General features: G+C 59.0%; 1 protein-coding gene across 1 annotated transcript in view; it reads right to left on the bottom strand.

The window, feature by feature from the left end:
* Positions 1-19,168, bottom strand: part of AFAP1 (actin filament associated protein 1) — an 88,032-nt gene that overhangs the window by 52,941 nt on the left and 15,923 nt on the right. The gene's annotated exons all lie outside the window — the stretch shown is intronic.

The raw sequence follows: 19,168 nt of genomic DNA, 5'->3' as shown, positions 1-19,168 counted from the left end.
TTGGCCAAAGCGGTGACACCCAGGCACACCATGGTCACTGCATTCCCCGCCACGCACTTGCAGTACGAAAATGAAACAGACGCTACTCTCGCCCAGGAGTGTCTTCGATAGCTCTGAGAGAGCAGCCAAGGTCACCGCTTCTATTAAGTCTGAGCCCTGAGGACACGCCTTTCGAATGTCCTGTGGGAGGCATCGGGCGGCGCATGGGAGCCACCGCCACAGGCCGCAGCAGGCCGGCTGTCTAGACGGAAGGCGTGTTGTCTGATTTCACGTGGTGCGGTTTGCCAGCATTTGGAAGACACGTCCAACTCTGAACCACGTCACAGTTACGCGCGGGTAAGAGCCACCTAACGTGCTGCCCAGGCCGAAGCACCTTGACCTGACAGGGAGGGAAGTGCACAGCCTTGGCGTCCCCGCTGCAGCCGGCCCTCCGGAGGCTGGGGCTCGCTGAGTGTCAGCGTGGCGGCCAAGAGACAGCGCCACACTTTTCTGAAAAGGCACTAAAACTCTCTCCTTTGCAACCAGACTATCTGTGCGGGGTCAGCTTGTCTCATGTACTTCCACCAAAACAAGGTCTCACAGTGATCAGAATCCAGAAGCGGGTGAGAGCCCAGCTTGCTCGGGAGCAGCCGGGTCCTGTGGGAACCTTCCTGCAGACGTAGCAAATGGCGCACTCACACGACGTAGCTCGTCTGGTAAGTACCGTGACTTTTCATAAATGTTATTTCTTAAATAAATTAGTATCTTAGATATCTGCCAGTTCTGAATTCTAGCATGCTGGATAGCTATAGATACCCCATATAAACAAAAGTTTCTTGGGGTCTTCTATCTGTATTTTGAGACCAAAAAGTTCTAAACAACAAAGTTTGAAAACAGCTGGTTTATGGGATTCTTTCCAAATGTACTTTAAAAAAAATGATTTATTTATCTTTAGAAAAAGGGAAGGGAGGGAGAGAAAGGGAGAAAAACATTAATGTGGGGTTACTTCTCGCGAACCCCCTACTGGGGACCTGGCCCACAACCCAGGCCTGTGCCCTGGCTGGGAATCAAACCAGCAACCCTTCGGTTCGCAGGCCGGCACTGAATCCACCGAGCCATACCAAGCTGAGGCCCAAACGTACCGTTCTACAGTCTACAAAGCGCTCCCCAGTAAAAGACCCTAACTGAGGCCATCTTTTCTAATTACCAATCAATATATAGCAGCTGATAAATGCAGTGTCTCAAATCAATGGGGAAATGATAGACTTTGTAAGTAGAGTTGGGACAACTGGTTGCAATTGGGAAAAACATAATAAAATGAAATTGAATATTGGCCTTACATCATATACAACAGGAAAAAAAATATGGAAATCTTGAGAATCAAAATATTAACAAATGAAAGCATTTGAGTCCTTGAAGAAATAGTAGGTGAGCCAGGGTACGGGTGACCCGGACTCAGACTCAGAAAGAAAAGACTGATGCAGGGGGTCTGGGTGTAAACAAACGCAGGGGTCGGGGAGCGGCCGGCCTGCACGCCCTGTGTTCCGCGGCTGCCCGTGGTGTGGGGACAGCGCTTCCGCCGCCTGCCCGTCCAACCGCCCGCCTGCCGTACACGCCTCGTCACGCTGTCTCCACAGGCTGGGGCGCTGGGGACCGGCTTCCTAAAACGCCCTCTCATCCCCTCACTGGGGACCACTGGGCCACACGTGAGGCTCCAATTAAGAAACAGTTTGTGACATGTGGCTGGCCCCAGGGCCGACCTGCTTTTCAGAAAACTACCCTTGTCCCCTGCCTCCTTCTTTTCAACGACCACTCCGGACTTTGTCCCAGATTCTGCCTAGTGCTGGGGCTCTGGGCTGTCTCTCCCTCCCCGCCTCGGGCGTCCCCCTGTAGCTCCTTGGAACAAGGCGGTTTCCGGCCCACGTCCGGCAGCTTTCGGCGCTGGCCCTGGCACTCGCTGCCGCCCTCTGCAGGGTGCCCGCACCCTGCACAGCCCCGCCCGGCCCCTCACACTGCGCCCTGACCACCCCGTGCACCGGCTGCCTCCTGGCATCTGGCCTTTGACACGCAGCTCTGGTGCCGCCGCCGTGGCCTCCTTTCATCAGGGCTCGCAGCGTATGGTGATTACAGGTGACGGTGTCCGTCTCCTTCCCCGTCAGCGGGCAGCCGGACGCCAAGGACCCTCCGTCCGTGTGACCTCTCTCTGTATGTAGCACGCCCGGCACAACACTGGACAGGGAGCTGGAACACAGCAGACACCCGATATGTGTTTGCTGAACTCACATGTTTGTTTGCAGATCTCCGTAACAGACAAAATTCCTGAGATTTGTTTGGGAAAAAAAGTTGCAGAGGAGAATAGCAGGGAGTGTCCCTTCCTTGGAGCTACGCCTGCTGTTCTTAGAGTAGACACATCAAAAGCAGTGAAAGACGGTCCCTGCCGAGCTCACCGTCCGAGCGCACCACCTGCCCCGAGCCCCGCTGGCCCAAGACTGCGGGCCCCGGGCGGGAGCGTGAGGAGCGCGCCCCAGCGGGCACACAGGCCCAGGCGACACAGGAGCAAGCAGCCGCACTCGAGCAAGGCACCGGCGTAGTTTCCCTTATAGGGTCACAGCTGGAACACTTCAAGCAGACGCTTCCGAAACCTCCGCGGGCCTCAGCTCAGGCTCAGGGGGCTGCCTGAGGGTTGCTCTGAGAAGCCTCGGGACGGCCAGCACGGCTTCCAGTGCTGTCCGGTTGGAAAGTTCCCTCAGCCAGGCCACGCCTAAAATTTCTACAGCCCCCGGGTGACCGTCCCTGCCTGGCCGGAGGACTCTGAGTGCACGCTGCCACACTACTCTGGTCCCAGCGCCCTCGTCGGGCACTCAGGGTGACAACAGCTGTGCTCCCAGCAAGACAAGTCTCGGACTTCAGAGATGGCCCATCAGTGCTGGTTTTATCTGATGTGAAAAGAGACAGTAAGGCCTGCACTTTTCACTGTCCTGGGTCTGAACAGCACCCGCGAGGAGCAAGCTCCTCTTCAGCACCGGCTCTGGAGGCTGAACCTAACACGCGCCCCAAAGGAAAGGGTCTCGGGGCGTGTGTCTGCTCCCAGTCCCGAGACCCGCCTCTCTGGGTGCATTCGGGCCAGCAAGGAGTCCCAGAGGAGTCGCAGTAAAATCCACGGAGCACATTCTTTGGGGAAGACGTCACGATTCATAAAAGTCAGATTACTATGCAGATGGGTGACTCAAGTGTGCATAGAAAACACCCTTCTATTGTTTTGCAGAAAGCAAAGGCCGTACCCCAGATCCACGCGTTTCCGCAAATGACACGTGTACCTGACAGCCCCACAGGGCCGGTTCCTGGGTCCCGAAGCCGGACCCCCAGGCTAGCAGGCCAGGGCTCTTGCTAAAAGGCAAGCTGGCTGTGGACAGAAGCTTTAAATGCGATATTCAGAGCACAGTGTTTTCACCTCGTTTACATATGGTCAATTTAATTCAGTAATAAGTTGCTAAACACGAACCACGTGCAAGACGTCGTCCCCAAAGTGAAGGCAGGCCCTCGACACGCCGGCTGTGCTATCTGGAGAGACTGAGAAACACCCGGACTCCCAGAACCACTGTCTGTGAAAGGGAGGGTCACAGAAGGTTTCAGAGAAGGTGGCCCTGAAGAATCTCCATTTTTAAGAAAAGGGACAGCGTGTCGAATGAGCTGGCGCAGGAAGAGGTCGGAGCAGGAAGAGGTCGGAGCAGGAAGAGGTCAGAGCAGGAAGAGGCGGGCCCAGGCAAGAGGGTATGAAGAATGACAGCAATGGGGAGGTGGAAAGAAAAATGCAAATTTATGCTCTATTTATTGGAAGATATTTTAATTATTTACTTTAAAAAAAAGTACAGCACACACATTTGGGTGCCCAAGTGTGGCGCACACAATGATAATATAAGCCTGATCACTTACATTCTAGTTCGAGAGGTGCAGAGAGCCAGGGATGAAGACAGATGCTACAAGAAAGTGTGTAGCCGGCAACTTGATGTCAAATTTCTTAGCTCCAAGTCCCCACTTCATCGCTGAGGTCTTTGGAACTTAAGAAAGCCAGGCCGGGCCTGTGCGCTGCTCCCGGACACTCATGAGGGGCTCTCCCCGGGGTGCTTCCCAGGCTCGATCTGGCCGACCGTGTCACACAACAGCCACCACCAGGGCACAGGGGCACTGAAGCGGCTCTTCTGTTGGGGGCTGATCCTGTCCCGAGGGAGGGAGCAGGGTCCTCTGCTTCCCACAGGCCGCGCCTCTGCACCCTTAAACGGCTGTTTCTCCCAGTCCAGGGCCGCGGAGTGCAGCCCGAACGGGAAGGAGGGGGAGCCCAAACCTAGAAACACAGCAGGCTCTGAGCCCGCAGCGGTGAGGCTCCGCACCGCCCCCCCCCCACCCTGGCAGGAGGCGCCGGGGTGCACTCAGCCACACCTACCTGACTCCCTCCAGAGTGGAAGGAACCCCTGAAGCACAGAGCCCCTCCCACAGCCAGGTCAAGAAAAGCATGACTGCTCCTGGAAGGCACCCCACGCCTTGGCACTGGGCGTGTGCCGCCCCAGGCCCCTGAAGGACGAGCCGGGAGGGAGGGGTGGACCGGCACCCTGCCCCGCTGGCTGCCATGCGCCCCTCCCCTGGCCGGGGGTGTCACACAAAGCCCGGGCGCCCTGTTCACAGCTGCTGAGCTGTAAAAGCCACGTGTCCGGTAACCGGCACAACTGGCGTCCCCGAGCAAACGCCATGGGCTCACACGTCAGCCTGATGGCACGCTCTCTGCAGCCACTCTCTTACTGGACTACGGCGCCTGGCCCAAGTCATTTGAGCTGCTGCTTTGAATCTGGAAGAGGAAGCAGACACTGGGGCAGTGACACCAAGACGCTGGCCTGTCCCGCCCCCCCCCCCCCCAGCAAACCTGTCGTCGGCGCCACCCCGATCGGGTCTGTAACACCCAGCCCGGACGTGGCGGTGGTGGGCGACAATCAGAGCGCCTTTCGGATGGAGCGCCTTTGGGATGGCTCCTGGCCCCAGCCGGCAGGGCTGACACTGCGGGCCCTCAGTCAGGAGGGATGGGAGGAGGGGTCTGCTGACAACGGGGGTTGTCATAAACATCCCACACTGGAGAAACCGAGGCACAAAGAGATGGGGGCGGGACCCAGTCACACTGCAGGGCAGTAGCCCCAGCCTCCTGCTTTTAACGAACAGGCCTAGACCTTCTTACTCCACCCACTGGGGGGCCCTGACACCCCCATCCTGTCAGAGAAATACCACTCAGTTACTACTCACGAGATGCCTGAAAAGACACACGGCTGCCTCCGCGGCTCTGAAGCTGCTTTTGCACACTTTTGATATCAAAAAGCTGAAGACTAAAGGACTTTTAACGGCTCCCTTCCGGCTCCCCGCCCCCACCTTCTGTCCTAAACCAGTGCTTCTCAGACTTCCATGGGGTACGGTCCTGGGGGGTCTGGTGAGAACGTGGACCCTGCCCCGCAGGCCTGCGATGGGCTGGGAGTCTGCTCATCCAAGCAGCTCCCCGGGGACCCTGCTGTGAGCAGCCAGGCCCTGGCCCTGCATCGGACAGGGTGTTCCCAATGCGGGAGGGGCCTGCAGCCGCTCCTTAAAGAGCCAAAATGCCGCCCTCTGCACTCGCCCTCCACTGCACCCGGTGAGCACCAGGGGCTCCCACAGAGGCTGCGCTGCACCCCCAGCCAAGCGGGCAGGAGAGGAAAGGCCCCGAAGGCGCGCTCCAAATGGTCCACCTCGGCCCCTTCAGAAGGACTCGGTGGCAGCTGGGGTTTGTGTCCGGGCGCCGGCTTCCCCACACCCCTCCATCTAGGTCGGGGCACACCCCCGAGGCTGGCCGAAGCCTGTCTCTGCGCACTGGGCACTGCCACGGCCACTCTCAGGACACAAAGCAGAGCAAAGCCATTCACGGCAGGACCCTTTCTGGAAAAAGCTTGCCCGCCTCTGCCCAGGGTGCTCAGGCCCAGCGGTGTGGGAACCCCACTTTAAAGCCAGCCTGGCAAGTGCGGAGGGGGCAGGGCCTCGGCTCACGGCCAGAGCTTCTTCAGACGGCACCCTTTTCCTGCTAAGGCGGCTGGACCCCGCGTCACGGAGAGACAACGCGAATATGACCTCTGCTGGAGCCCACCGACCTGGACCTGCCCTTCTTTCCCCCAAACCCCTGCGGGGCACCGCCCTCCAGAGAAGGCTGCGGCTGGCGCCTGCCCAAGCCCACTGGGTTCCCACCATCTGTCTTCCTGAAGGGCCCCGCCAGGCTCCACCTGCGCCCAGTCCCCCCATCCCTGCAGTCTCCCCCCAGGGACGGGGCTGCAAGGCAGCTGTCTGCCTGGCCCCGCTCCCAGCAGACGGAGCCCACTCCTGCATATGAGGGAGGGGGAGCGCGGTGGGCACCGCGGGCTGGGCGACATATGTCAGGGTGCTAATGGAAGCCAATTAAAGACGGCAGCTGGTCTCACAACAGCTTTTCCAGGTTGGGAGCTGCTGCGCTCCTCGGGCGAATGAGGTCCAGGTCCTGATGGAATGTGGCGGCCACTGTCCGCATGCAGGGGCGCACAGGCTCTGGTGAGGAGAGATGGGGGTTCCGCCCCCTGCCCCCGCTCCAGATGCGCCCAGAGCGCCCGGGACATCACTGCCCCTCTGCCCAACGGGAAGGGGTGGAGCCGTGTCGGCGCGCTCTGTTTCGCTCTCCTTTCAAGGCCCTGGGTGAAGAAATCAGCACAGAAGTCCTCAATGAATTTTGACCATCGCCAACATCATCAGCAGCATAATTACTATCCGGAAAAGAAAATTAAAGGGTAGTCTCTACTTTAAAGACTACAGCTGACCCTTGAAAAACATAGGTTTGAACTGCATGAGTTCACTTACATAAAAATTTTTTCAATGAATATTGTCAATGTGTTTTCTCTTCCTCTGATGTTCTTAATAACCTTTTCTTCCCTCTAGCCTACTTTATTGTAAGAACGCAATAGAAAATAAATACATACAGGGTGGCGCTGAAGTACATTACAGTTGTTCATTTGGAGAATCACATAATAACAGATACTAATACAAGAATAAACTCCGCGTTTCACACACACTGTAACCCTACTTTTGCTCCGCCCTGTGTACGTAAATGCTAACCAACAACGCGTGTCATTGGTAAGGCTTCGGATAAATGGTGGGCTATTAGCAGTGAAGTTTTGGGGGTGTCAAAAATTATACGTGGGTTTTCCACTGCACAGGGGGCTGGGGCCCTAATGACTCCCACGTGGCTGAAGGGTCAACTGCAGTTTATGAAACTTCCAAACAAGCCATTAAAGTTTTTTATAATACCAATGCAACACACAGGGTAGAAGTTATCACTTCACAGATGAGAAAGCCAGCCCCCAGGAAGGCTGGGGATCCGCCCAGGACGCGTGGCCCCTCAGCACCCCCAGCGGTGCCACCACGGGCGCGGGGGTCCTGGCAGGGCCGCTCCCAGGCCTCTGCTTCCGTAAAGCGGAGGACGACTCTCCCCCGGACCACTTAGGTGTGAATGGGTGCCCTTCCGAAAAGCGCTGCTTCTCACGGTTCACCCAGGGGCCTGCTGCTACGGGAAAATTTTCTTTGTGATGCCCAAATATTGCACAGCCGACATCTAAAGAGAGGTTTATTGCCAGTTATCCCCCTTTACCCTCCCCCCGCCCTGACTTCCCATTTCAGTTCAGACCTCTGCCTCGGTCCACATTCCCTTCTCCCACTGCTTGCCGGGGAAACTGACCAGCGCGCGGGCTGGGGGCACGGCTCACAGATGCTAGACATGCTGGGGGGACGAATGAGAAGGGGGAGGCAATAAAGAAATACGACAGCATTTGCCAGGGGACAGCGATGACGAGCGGTGAACAGCAGGACGTCAGCGCGGCTCAGTGTGACGGGCACACGATGGCGCGGAGGCTGCTCCGCCGGCTGAGTGCTCGCTCTGCTTCCTGGCAGCATCACTAATTCTGCGCCGGAACTGCTCCAGTTCTCTGGGTTCCTGTGCGCTGGCTCTCCTCCCCACACGTCTCGGCCTTTGCACGTGACCTCAGATTCAGCCCGCACCAGCCCAGCCCAGCCCGCTGCTGCCAGGCTCCCGTCTCAGCTCCTCCTCCGTCGCGGGGGCCAAAGCCTGGAAGCCACCCGTGGTTGCCTCGTCCTGCCACCCAGCCCATCCCAGGGTCCCCTCTCCAAGCAACGCCGGCCCCGATGCTGGCGCCTCTCCCTCCCACCTGGGCTGCAGGACAGGCTCCCAACTCACTGCTCCACGCCCCCGCCCCACAACCTGCCTTCCACTGTCCAACACTGCCGGGAACGAGACGCTTAGCGCACGGCGCGCAGAGCACGGGAGAGTTGGGGGGAGGGTGCGCAGGGACTCTCTGCTCTTTCCCCCTTAAGTCTGCCTTATTTCAAGCGGAAGAGCTGGAAAACGACGCCTCAAAGCCCACCTCCCTCTGGGGGCCGTCCTGTCTTCCCCGAGGCCAACCCGGGGACTCCCTCTGTTTGACCGGGGAACATGGAAGAGCCCTGGGCCGTCTTCTGAGTGGCTGGCAGTGGGAGGGTCAGAAAGAGGAGGACACACGACCCACAGTCTGTCCCTGGAGAAGTCTCCATTGAATGGAAAGGACAGACACACACACAGAGAGAATGCCGAAATAAAGGGACGGGTACTTCGGCAGAGGGTTATTGTAACCAGAGGTGGCAAACAGGAGTCTTACTGATAGTGGCTGCCCAAGGGGCTGGGGTCTTTGAAAACAAGAGTGTGTTTGTGCGCGTGCATGCGTGTGGAAGGGGGCAAGTGGTTGTCGGTGACTGAGAAGGGGAACAGAGAAGAGTAAGTGGCATGGCCAAAAGCACCCAGCTGCGTCCAGTTATTCGCGGTTCAAACGGATCCAACCTCCCCTGCTTCCCTTGAGGCTGAGCCACGGCAAATACCTCCAAGAACCCTGTCAAGAGAGCCTCCAACGGACGTGTCTGGCTGGGAACAGAGCTGTTGCTAGCAAATTAACACACAGTACATCCTGACTTACTAGGACGTGCAAGAAGGACACTCCGGACGACCGCAGTGACCACTGGGTGCCCGGGACTCCGGCGCGCTGTGGAGAGGACTGTGCGGGACGGGCCGCAGACTCGGCTTGTGGAGGACCAGGCAGTGGCACTCCCACGCGGACGCTGCCGTCCAGCTCTGCCCACAGCCTGCTGTCGCGTGCGTCCCTGGGGGGACGGCCACCCCCGCCCTGCCTGGGCCTGTCCGTTGAGATAAACGAGGAGCCCCCAAAGAGGCGGAAGCGTGCGGGCACCGGGCAGCCAAGGCCGACGGAGGGGCTGGGGCAGGGTAGCAGGGTGGCGAGGCGGGTCGCCTTTCAGGGGACAGGACCTCCTCTCTGCCCTGGGAGCAGGCAGCTGCTATGGAACGTCAGTGTCCCCGACGCCCACCCCGCTCACTCTGAGTAGGTTCTAACCCAACTAGGCTTCAAAAACAGATGCGAATACGCCACAGCAAATGTGCTTCTGAAAGGGTGTCTTGCAACCAACAAGAAACAATAAGCAAACTTTTAAAAATGAGCAACTGAAAACCACAGAGGAGGTAAACATGGCCACGTTCCAACCCTAGGGGACCGCTACATGACAATGGCCCACGCGTTCACCGAAACCAATGGCCGGTGGAATAAATTTATACAGGGGTCAGAGGACACATGGTCTACAACTTAGAGAAACACGCCAAGAAATTCACTGGCTCAAATGCTACGTGACCCCGCGCTGTGCCGGGGTCTCAGGCAAGCTCGCCTCCTGGCCCCGTTCCGCGCCAGCCCCAGCCTTCCACGCTGCAGCCGGATTTCATCGGTGCTCCTCTCCCGTTCCACGTCTGAGAACTTTCTCTGCAGCAAGAGGTGATTTCTGTGCTGAGCGCACTGTGAAGCCTACTGTATGGGGAAGACGGTAATCCTATCGTTTTGAGCCTGATTACAAGGCAAGTGCGTAAATAACACACACGTAGCCGTGTGCCCACGTGCCCGTAGGGAAGCGAGGGTGCCGCTCCTATAAGAGCGCTCGTGGCCCTGCTCTGCCCCGCCCCCTGCACCCCTCACTGCGCCGATGCAGCCCTGACTTCTGACGTTGAATGTGGGGCGGCACTTATGTTTCCATGACTCTCTGTGCACGGCAAGTGCTGGAGCCCCCGATGACAGCATCGCCAGGACCGTCACGGCCCCGGCCGCAGAGCCCGATGCCAGACTGCCCTCGGCTGGGACAGCAGGCCCTCCCATGCAGGGGTGGGGACAGGCGCACAGCCGGACAAGGGCCAGCGAGGACCAGAGAAGGCGGGGGCGAGCCCTCCTTGCAAGCAGCTTGCATCTTGCTGTAGCTCCCCTGTGGTTCTTCTAGTTCCTGATGTAAAACCCAAACTCAGGCCAAGTAAGGGAGAGCTCTTGAACAAGCGTTCCTCTCTGGGGCCCGGGGTCACCCCCAGGCACTCATTTAGGAAACCTGGCTCACGTGCCCTGGCTCGCCGCCTTGTGTGGACGAAGCCCTGGGCACGCCTCTGACCCATGTCAGCAACATGCACGTCCCCTGCTAAAGGGGACCTTAATTCGCTTCTGTAATTTTAACACCCGCCGCCCAGATGGAAACGCAACAGAGAGGACAATCTTTTGATAGTTCTGCTTCAGCATTTTGGGTGCAAATAAGCGTCCGTGATTTCAAACAACCAGCAATCTGTCTTACTGATGACAATAGGAGCAATGCTCTGGACCTTCTGGACGAAAAAGAGCCCAGCAGCTGGGGAGGGGACAGATAATGATCCGCTCTCCGCGGGACTAGCCAGCCTCAAATCCCAGTAAGGCATGGAGGCCAAGCTCTCAACGGCCACACATCTAACAGCCACGCCCCCGCCATCTGCTTCTGCTGTCATGCAGATGTAAAATTAATAAGGCCACTGGCTCCGGGAGGTCGAGCCGCACCGCGCCTGCTGTTCTGAGACCGTGGGCGGCGGCGGGCTGCACAGTCCCCAACCAGGGCTGGGCTGTGCCTTAGGGAAGAGTCTAAGATGCTGACATTCTAGACAGGGCCTATTGGAGAAATGGTAATTCTCTGGTTTGATTTTTATTTTATTCTAAAGTTGCTGTTCCCAAACTCCTTCTATTGTCTTATTTGTTTCATAATATGCATGAGAAAGTTGAAGGCACTGTGAAAGGTAAAGTTATGGTGGAAAATCACCACTTTCTCTGACACAGGCTCGTGAAGGTCTTCTGAGGTGGGGGGGGTTGTCCCCCCGCACCTGCGATGGTGCGCACGGCGTCTCCCTTGTGGTTATGCGTTCGGAGTCAAGGGAGAGGCGTGTGTTCGCAGTGACGAGGGCATAAGGTGCAAAGCCTCGGGGAGACCCATGGACATCCTGGTCCCAGCTCTGCCTCGGTGACCTTGGGCAAATCGCTGCCCTGCGCCTCAGGCTTTATTTTCTGTGTGCGCGAGTGACCGGGCTCCAGCAGCTCCTGCCGCTCACACTCGGGCATCGCGCCCCCAGGTGGACGGCTGGGCTGCTGAGCGACGTCCCTGAAGGCGCCGCTGGCGTGGCCACTCCCGCACAGCGCCCTTTCCAGGGGAGCTGCTTGGGACAAAAAGCCGCCCGGGAGCGGCCTGGGAAACCTCGTGGCCTGCAGGCCTCCATCCCTGTTCGCACTGCTTTTCCCAAAGCCCTTCCCATGACCCGGCCACGGGGAGCAGGGGAAGGCTTGGCAGCCCATTCGTTCAATGAACACGTGCCCACGCACACGCCCGCTGCTGCGGAGCGCGCCGTGCACGCGGTGGGGGGCGGCCTCGCTGGAGGGCCCCTGCACTGAGGGGGCAGCCCGTGCGCACTCCACGGCAAATGCGGGGAGGGAAGGGAGGCTGGCTCCCCGAGGGCCGGGCATCGGGGAACGGAAACAGGCACCGGGACACAAAGGAAGGACGAGGCAGATAAACTGTATCCAGAGCCTGTGGAAACTGAAACCCTCTCCATTCTTCTGTCCTCAGGATAGAAAAATGGGGTGGGGGGGGGCAGCGAAAACCACACAGCGCTCCATGGCGGCTTCAGATTTCCCGCGTCTGATGGCCAAACCCATGCACTTGGGGACAGTCCATAAACCATCTGGCCAACGGCAGAAGAGAAACTGCTACATACGGGGCAGTGCGCTTGTTCATTTGATGCTCTGTGCCCGCGCCCGTGCAGAGCACGCTACAGATCGGCCCGCGTTTGGCTGAATTTGTCAGTTTGCCATAAACAGGCTTCCCTGCCATTTCTAATTGTTTATAAATAGCACAAACACCCAAATATGTAAATCAAGGCAAGCTGTCGCTTCAGCTGCTGCTGCTGCGATGACAGCAGATGACAACATGAGCAGATGGGGCTGCTGGGTGGACTCCACACCCTGGCTCAGTCCCCTGCGACTGTGAAGAGACCAAGGAACCAGCCGTTTGCATGGGGCCACCTGGGCTCAGTTCCGCGGTAAATGCCTCATCCTCAACGCTTCTCTGTCGTAGTCACACACAGTCACATGTGTTGCATGTCCTGCAACGGGAGAGGGTGACTGGCCCCTTCCACAGAGGAGGGACGCAGTGCAGGGCGCCCAGGAGGCTGCCAGGGCACACAGCCCGGAGCCCCGCCCACAGCCCAGGCCCCTTCGCGCCCCGAGGGGCATGCTTCCAGCACACTCGTGTGGGATCGAGTGCAAGCTCTTTCCAACATGCCAACAAGCCCAGTGGTACTCACATCATAAACCATCGTCCTTTTTCCAGTGAAACGCTGAGGTAGCAACAGCATTTGCTGTGCACTCACGGCTGCCTGGCTCTGAGTCCTCTCTCGCCTAGCTCTCCTCACAGCCTTCAACAATCAGCGCCGCGTCCCTCGTTTCATAACAAGGGCGCAGAAGGTTCAGTCATTTGTCCAGCGTCACAGGCTATTTAGTGTTTTCTTCAAATTTTCAAAAGTAATCTTGCTTTAATTATAAATTTTATTAAAATCAATTAAGATACAAAAGAGCAATAATAAAAATTCAGAATTATACGAAACAGTGGGATTCTCCATTCACTGTAAACTCCAGGCCCAATCCACCCTCCCCAGCCAGGCTGCTTCCAAACCTTAGAAAAGGCTGCCGCACACGCACACACACGCACACAAATGCCATGCACACTTGCCGCATGCCTGCGTGTACACGCCCCCCCCCACCCCGATGCTGTGTGCCACACTCTCTCACCCGAGGGACTTGAAGGACCTGACTGAGCTCTACCCCATAACCCGTGAGACCCCTGCCATGCCACTGCAGCATCACTTGTCACACACGCAGCCTCAAAGCCCGCCTGCCTCCTGGCCCTGCAGGCCTCTCCAGCCTGGCCCCATGCGCTGCTCGCGCTCAGCCCACCTCCTGCCAGCAGCGCTGTGTTTAGACATGAGACATCGAAGAGCCAGGTCCCTCACACAGCCATTCAGCACCGGCCTCCTCTGGGCCCGGTGCTACGCCCGGTGCCAGGACCGCGGCGGCGATGAGGTCCCAGCAGCTCCAGGATCACCACTCCCTGGAGGAAGGTGGCAGACGTGGTACGGGCTGGCAGTGCGGGGCGGCGAGCAGGCAGCCTGGCCAGGGGGTTAAGAGGCTGCTGCCGGACCCACACTGGGGTCGCACTCCAGGACCACCGCTCGTGAGTCCTGTGACTTCGGCCACATTTCTTCTCTGTTCCTCAGTTTCCTGATCAGCCAGAGGAGGGCCGCGAGAGGAGGGCCGTCCTCGCGGAGCTGTACCGAGGCTTCGGTGGGTGAGCCTCTCTAACACCCTCAGCACCGCGCTGGCCACAGGGAAGGCTTCAGCTGTGGGGGGCCTTTTTGTGACATGAGGATGTGAGCTTGAGGTGCCAGGGAAAGAGGTCACTGAGACTCTAACCCACACAATGAGGCTCGCGAAGTTCTCCATGAGTCAAATGGCCCTACTTCTTTTGGAGCAAACGCAGTAAATTTTGTTGTGGTGGTACTTGCAAATAAGAAAGGCCTTCAACCCAACACCCTGGAGGTGTGCAAACAGTACCCAATGTCCAGTAAGCGGCCTGTTAAATGACATTTTCGGAAACGCACGAGTTCACGGACAGCGCCTTCGTGCACACCACCGCCAGATGCCCCTTTGAGGGAAGCGCCCAGCCAATGCCGAGCACCAGACAGAGGAGCGCTGCTCCTGGCTTGCTAACGAGGCCCCTCCCCCAAACTAGGCGGCACAGTCCCAGTAACTGGGTAAACGAGGCCCGCTTACGACGGGGGTTCTCCCCCACCCCCAAGGAAGTTGGGGCGGCAGGATGAGTCTCGAAGTCGGCACTCGGCGCAGCCTTCCGGACCAGACGGCCCAGCCTCCTCTGACAGCTGAGGCTGACCGCCCGACCGCGGGAGGAAGCAGCCTGGATCAGCGACAGAGACAAAACCCGCCTCCTCACCCAACCTCTGCTCCAGCGTTTTTTTCAAATGAAGGAAAGAACACTGAGGCCCAGGCAAAGCCATCCAATCCGCACTGAAGCCGCTCTGGTGCCTGCTGAGCGCCGACTTACAGGCAGCCCTTCCCTTGGAACGCACCTGTGTGCCTGTGTCAAGCGGGGCGTCGGGGGCGTTTGGACCATTGCCTGCGATCGTCAGGTGCAGACCCTGTGCCGTGCTCCGACTGCACGGAGCGCCGCCTCGTTCTTGATCCTTAGCAGAGCTATGTTACAGCCACGTGTCCGTGTGTCTGTCCACCCACTAGGCTGCGCATCCAGGAGGGCAGGGCCATAGGGTACCATCTTCCCGCCCCCGGGGCCTCACCTGTGAGGCACTCAAGGAAGAATTACTGAACTAACAGTGCAAAAACACCTTAGTCTTGCACCGACAAATTGACTGAGCGCATCTGGGCTTACGTCTGCACTTGCAGGCTTGTTCCTTGCTCCACTGGACGGGCACCTGCTAGACGTTCAGTGAACACCGACATCGCAGCGGCAGAGGACCCAGCAGCGCTGCGACCAGCATGGCAGTCCTGGTTCAGACAGGACTGAGGGTGGAACAGAGGAAGCGCACGCATGCACACCAGGCTGCTGGGTGCTACGGAGAAAAGGTGCAGGGGGCTGGGGAGCAGGCACGCCAGGCCACCTCGGGGCTCCGCAGCCCCGAGGGCACCGCAGTGACTCCTGCAGCCCGCAGGGCGCAGACGGTCCGAGAAAAGACAGGCCGAGGCCCAGGACTGTGCGCTCACACAGACTACAGTCGGCTTTCAGGGGCGATGTTCCAGCTGCAAGACGGCCCTTTGGCTCCGTGTGTTTGGAGGTCGAGGTACTCAAGGGGCTGACAGTAAGGCGATCATTACCCCTACCAGTGGAAACTCTAGGAACCCTCGGCTCGAGGGCTAGCGACAGAGCCTCCGGGGCACATTCGTTACTCTGAACATTCACGTCAAAAACCACGATCACCCTGTTGAACCCTTGCTGGGGACACTGGCTAAGTGAGCACTTCCACGTGCGTTTGCGCCTACTCCTCAGAGCGATCGCGAGAAACGGCGACGGCGCCCGTCAGCCCATTTCACATATGAAGTCAGGTCTGTCCAGTTTAAAGGCTGCCGCAGCCCACACGGCCAGTTAGCAAAACCCAGACAGGCCCAGCTGCACAGCCCTGCCAAGAGGCGTGCGTCAAAGCCGCCCGGCACCAACGAGGCACCGTGGACGGGTCCAGGGCGCGTCCGACCCCAGGCCCACACCGGACTTGCTGTGGTCCTGCCCAACGAACGGAGGTCGCGCTTCCATGGAGAGCACGCGGGACGGCAGGCCCCGGAGTAAACTGAATACCAGTAAATACGTCCAGGGTGGAGAGTCGCAGGATGTGGCGTCGATGTAACCTCCATGTCTGTCTGCCTCATGTTCTGTAATCACCCAAAGCCGCCGTGAGCTGGGGAAGCGGAAGACGCGGGTCGCCCGGGACGGCCAGCTCACCCCGGCACACATCCCCGACCTTCATGTCCCTCAGCGTCACCGGGGAGCTTCTCAAACCTGGTGCTGCCCAGACCTCCTCCCCGGAGGATCGATGCCGTGGGTGGGGGGCACGCAGGCTCTCTGAGCGCCCCCACACAGCTAGCGGCTGTCACCGATGCTCACACACGGGCTCCGCTCAGCAAACACTCCCTGAGATTCTGGTGAGCACGCGGGATCCAGGCTGAGGGAGACAACTCTGTCCCCTGAGCAGTGTTTACAGTTCTGCTTCTGGGATAAAAGATCCAGTGTCAGGGATTTAGTCCAGCCCAAACCCCATAAGCCCCCCGGTGAAAACCGCTCTGGTCGTTGACACACAAAACGACCTCCTTTATCTCCGCCGTCAGCAGCCCCCACCAACTGTGAGCCCGCCACCCCTGAGCCCACAGGAGGCTGCGCGGAAGAAAGTGCAGGCCTGCCGCGGCCGCGCCGAGCTGCCCGGCTGGAGGCGCACAGGGCCTGTGCACTGTGCCCTTCGATCGAGGACGGACACAGAGCGGCCGCCCGTACAGAGCGGAGTGCGGCTGCGAGCCGGGGCGCTGGGGACCCCAGTGCTGCCCCCCGCTGCCCAGGAGCAAGGTCACCGGAGGTGAGGCACCCCCCTCCGCTCCCACATGGCCTACAATTCAGGGAGAGGGTACAGGCTAAAAGGCAGGGGTCGCTGCCAGCTCTGGTGCTCACAGCGACCAGAGAATTTCTGCCATCAACCAGTAAAGTCACCAAAACACCCTTTTCCTGTTAAGAATCAAAAGTGAAAGCAGAGAACTCAGCCGTCATCCTACCAAGTAGACCAGACAGGACACATGCCCCACTCGCAGCAGCTGAGGCCGTGAGCAGAGGGGGCACAGGCCCTCCCGTCCTCACTCCGCAAGCGCCTGAAGTGCCATGTTCACTCGAGGCCACTCACTCCCGAGTCCAGCTTTCAGGACACAAGCCTCCTGAGCTGCCACATCAGCTGTGACACCGTCTCGTCTAAGCCTCGTAGAAAGGCTTCGCTGCGGGTCACTCCTTCCACATGAGGAGGGCTGCCGCCTGCAGGCAGCGAAGGCCCGCCCCGCGCCCAGCGCAGCCCCAGCCCGCTGGCTGACCCGCACCCCGCGGAAAGCCGGAAGTCCCGGCAGCTGCGTCTCCGGCTGCTTGAGGCCACGAAAGCCATAAACATCCTGGGCAAACCCAGTCCATCTGCCTCTAACAGGTCTTTGCCTTGGTGCGCGCGTCGCTGTGTGAGCGGCTGGGCTACGCGAGACCCTGGCGAGCACCCAAGCAGTGACTCACCTCCCCCGCCCGTGGGACACCGACTGGCCAGTCAGCAGGGAGGCCGGCGCTCTCCCCGTCACTCACTGCACAGCCCCGTCCCCACAGTGCTGGGACAGGGCTGCCAAATATAGGCAGGAAAGGGCCTCCTGCTTTCAAGGCACGGGGTGGGGGAGGGGGTCCTGCTGGGCGTCTCCGGCACTGATATCACTGTGAGCTGCGCCGACCTGGGTGTCCCTGCCCCCCACCCCCGTCACAGGCGGTGTGACACGGGTGGTACGTGTGTACAGAGCTTCACGCAATCACTCCAGGAAGGCTGTCCGCTGGGCGCCGCTCCCCACGCGTGTGAGGCTTCGCGAAGCCTTTCTGCAGCGGCTGTCTCCCGGCTCCCCCAGGCGGCCTCGTGCAATGTGCGAGTTCCTTCGTTGGATCCGTTTCTTAGAGGATGAGAGCAGAACGCCCGGAAATGGACTTCCGCAAGGACATCTGGCTACCCTGGAACCCGGCGCGAGGCCTCCCGATTCTCGCACCAGCACCGCGGCCCGCAGCACGCAGGTCCGTCTCCCCAGAGCGCCGGGCCGGCCGAGGAGAAGGCTCCTTGGGGAAAGCACGTGCTGCGTGAGACGGCTCCGCGGGCTCATACAGTCCCTTCGTGTTCGCAAAGGTCACTCTGCAGGCAAGTGGGAACGAAGCGCAGAGCATTCTACTGAGGCAGAGGAAGACCTGAAGGGGACGGGGAACTCGCAAGTGAGGTTCCCCTGAGGCTTCAGCCCCAGTTGGTAACTGGCTTCAGGGACTCCTGCTATGGAAAGCGGCTGCTCCAGGAACCAAACGTGTGACCAGGGACTCCAGGAGCCACTCTGCCTTTGTGCCTGGGGGTCTATGGGGGGCAGAGGTGGCATCTGAGCCATTATGTTCCAGGAAGGGAACACCCATGACACAGCTAAGCATGTTGGCCAGCAGATAAAGAAGAACAGGTGTACCAGAAAAGTCCCAGCCAAATGGCAACGGGACGGCAGCTCTCCCCCAACGGGCCTTCCCCGCAGCCTTCCCACCCCTTCTCCCCCTTATACAAGGGCCAGCTTGAGGTCAGGTGCTGCAGATGCATAACCCACCCTGTGGGAGCCGCATGCTTGGTTGTTTTTAAGAAACCGCCAGCTTTTCCAGGGCGGCCGCTCTAGTCCCCATCCCCGCCGGCCCCCACGGGCAAGCCGGTGTCTCCACCAGCACCAGGAGCGGTCGCTATTTTTTATTTCAGCCACGCTGATAGGTGTGTGGTTTAATTTGCATTTCCGTAATGGCGAATGATGTTGAACATCTGTAGTCTCTTCATGTTTCTTACCCACTTTCTAATTGGGTTGTTTGTTTTACTGTTGACTTTTGAGAGCTGTTCGTTTATTTTAGGGACTAGTCCTTTGTCACATTTGTGGTTCGTGGCTGTTCTCCCTCAGTCTGCGGCTTGTCTTCTCATCCTCTCAGCAGAGTCCTCAGCAAAGGGAATGTTTGTAACTGTGAGGAAGCACAGTCTGTCAGGTTTTCCTTTTATGGACGGCACTTCCCGCGTTGAGTCGAAGCAGGAATTCTCTGCCCAGCCCTCACTCGCAGGTGTCGCACGGTGGTTTTCCCCCGAGTGCCGCAGTCCTGCAGCTATGCCGTGGCTCACTTTGCGCAAACCGGTGTGTAAGGTGCGAGGTTCGGGCCGGGTTTGCCCGTGGGCGCCCAGCCCCCCGCTGCCCGGGACAAACACTGCGCCCAGTGTGCCGCAAGCGCCGCCCTGTGAGGCCAGGGCTCCCGCTACGCGCTGGACAATACGAACTGCCCGGTTCGACAGTCTGAAAGCTGCAGGCCCGAACGAAGCCTGCGGCAGCTATAAAGGCGCAGTGAGAAAAAGAACCAACATGTATATCTATTAATC

The sequence above is a fragment of the Pteronotus mesoamericanus genome, unplaced genomic scaffold (assembly GCF_021234165.1).
Source record: "Pteronotus mesoamericanus isolate MK-2021 breed Mesoamerican mustached bat unplaced genomic scaffold, CSHL_Meso_final contig_68, whole genome shotgun sequence".
NCBI classification, from domain to species: Eukaryota; Metazoa; Chordata; class Mammalia; order Chiroptera; family Mormoopidae; genus Pteronotus; species Pteronotus mesoamericanus.
This window is presented reverse-complemented; position numbering and strand designations above follow the sequence as displayed.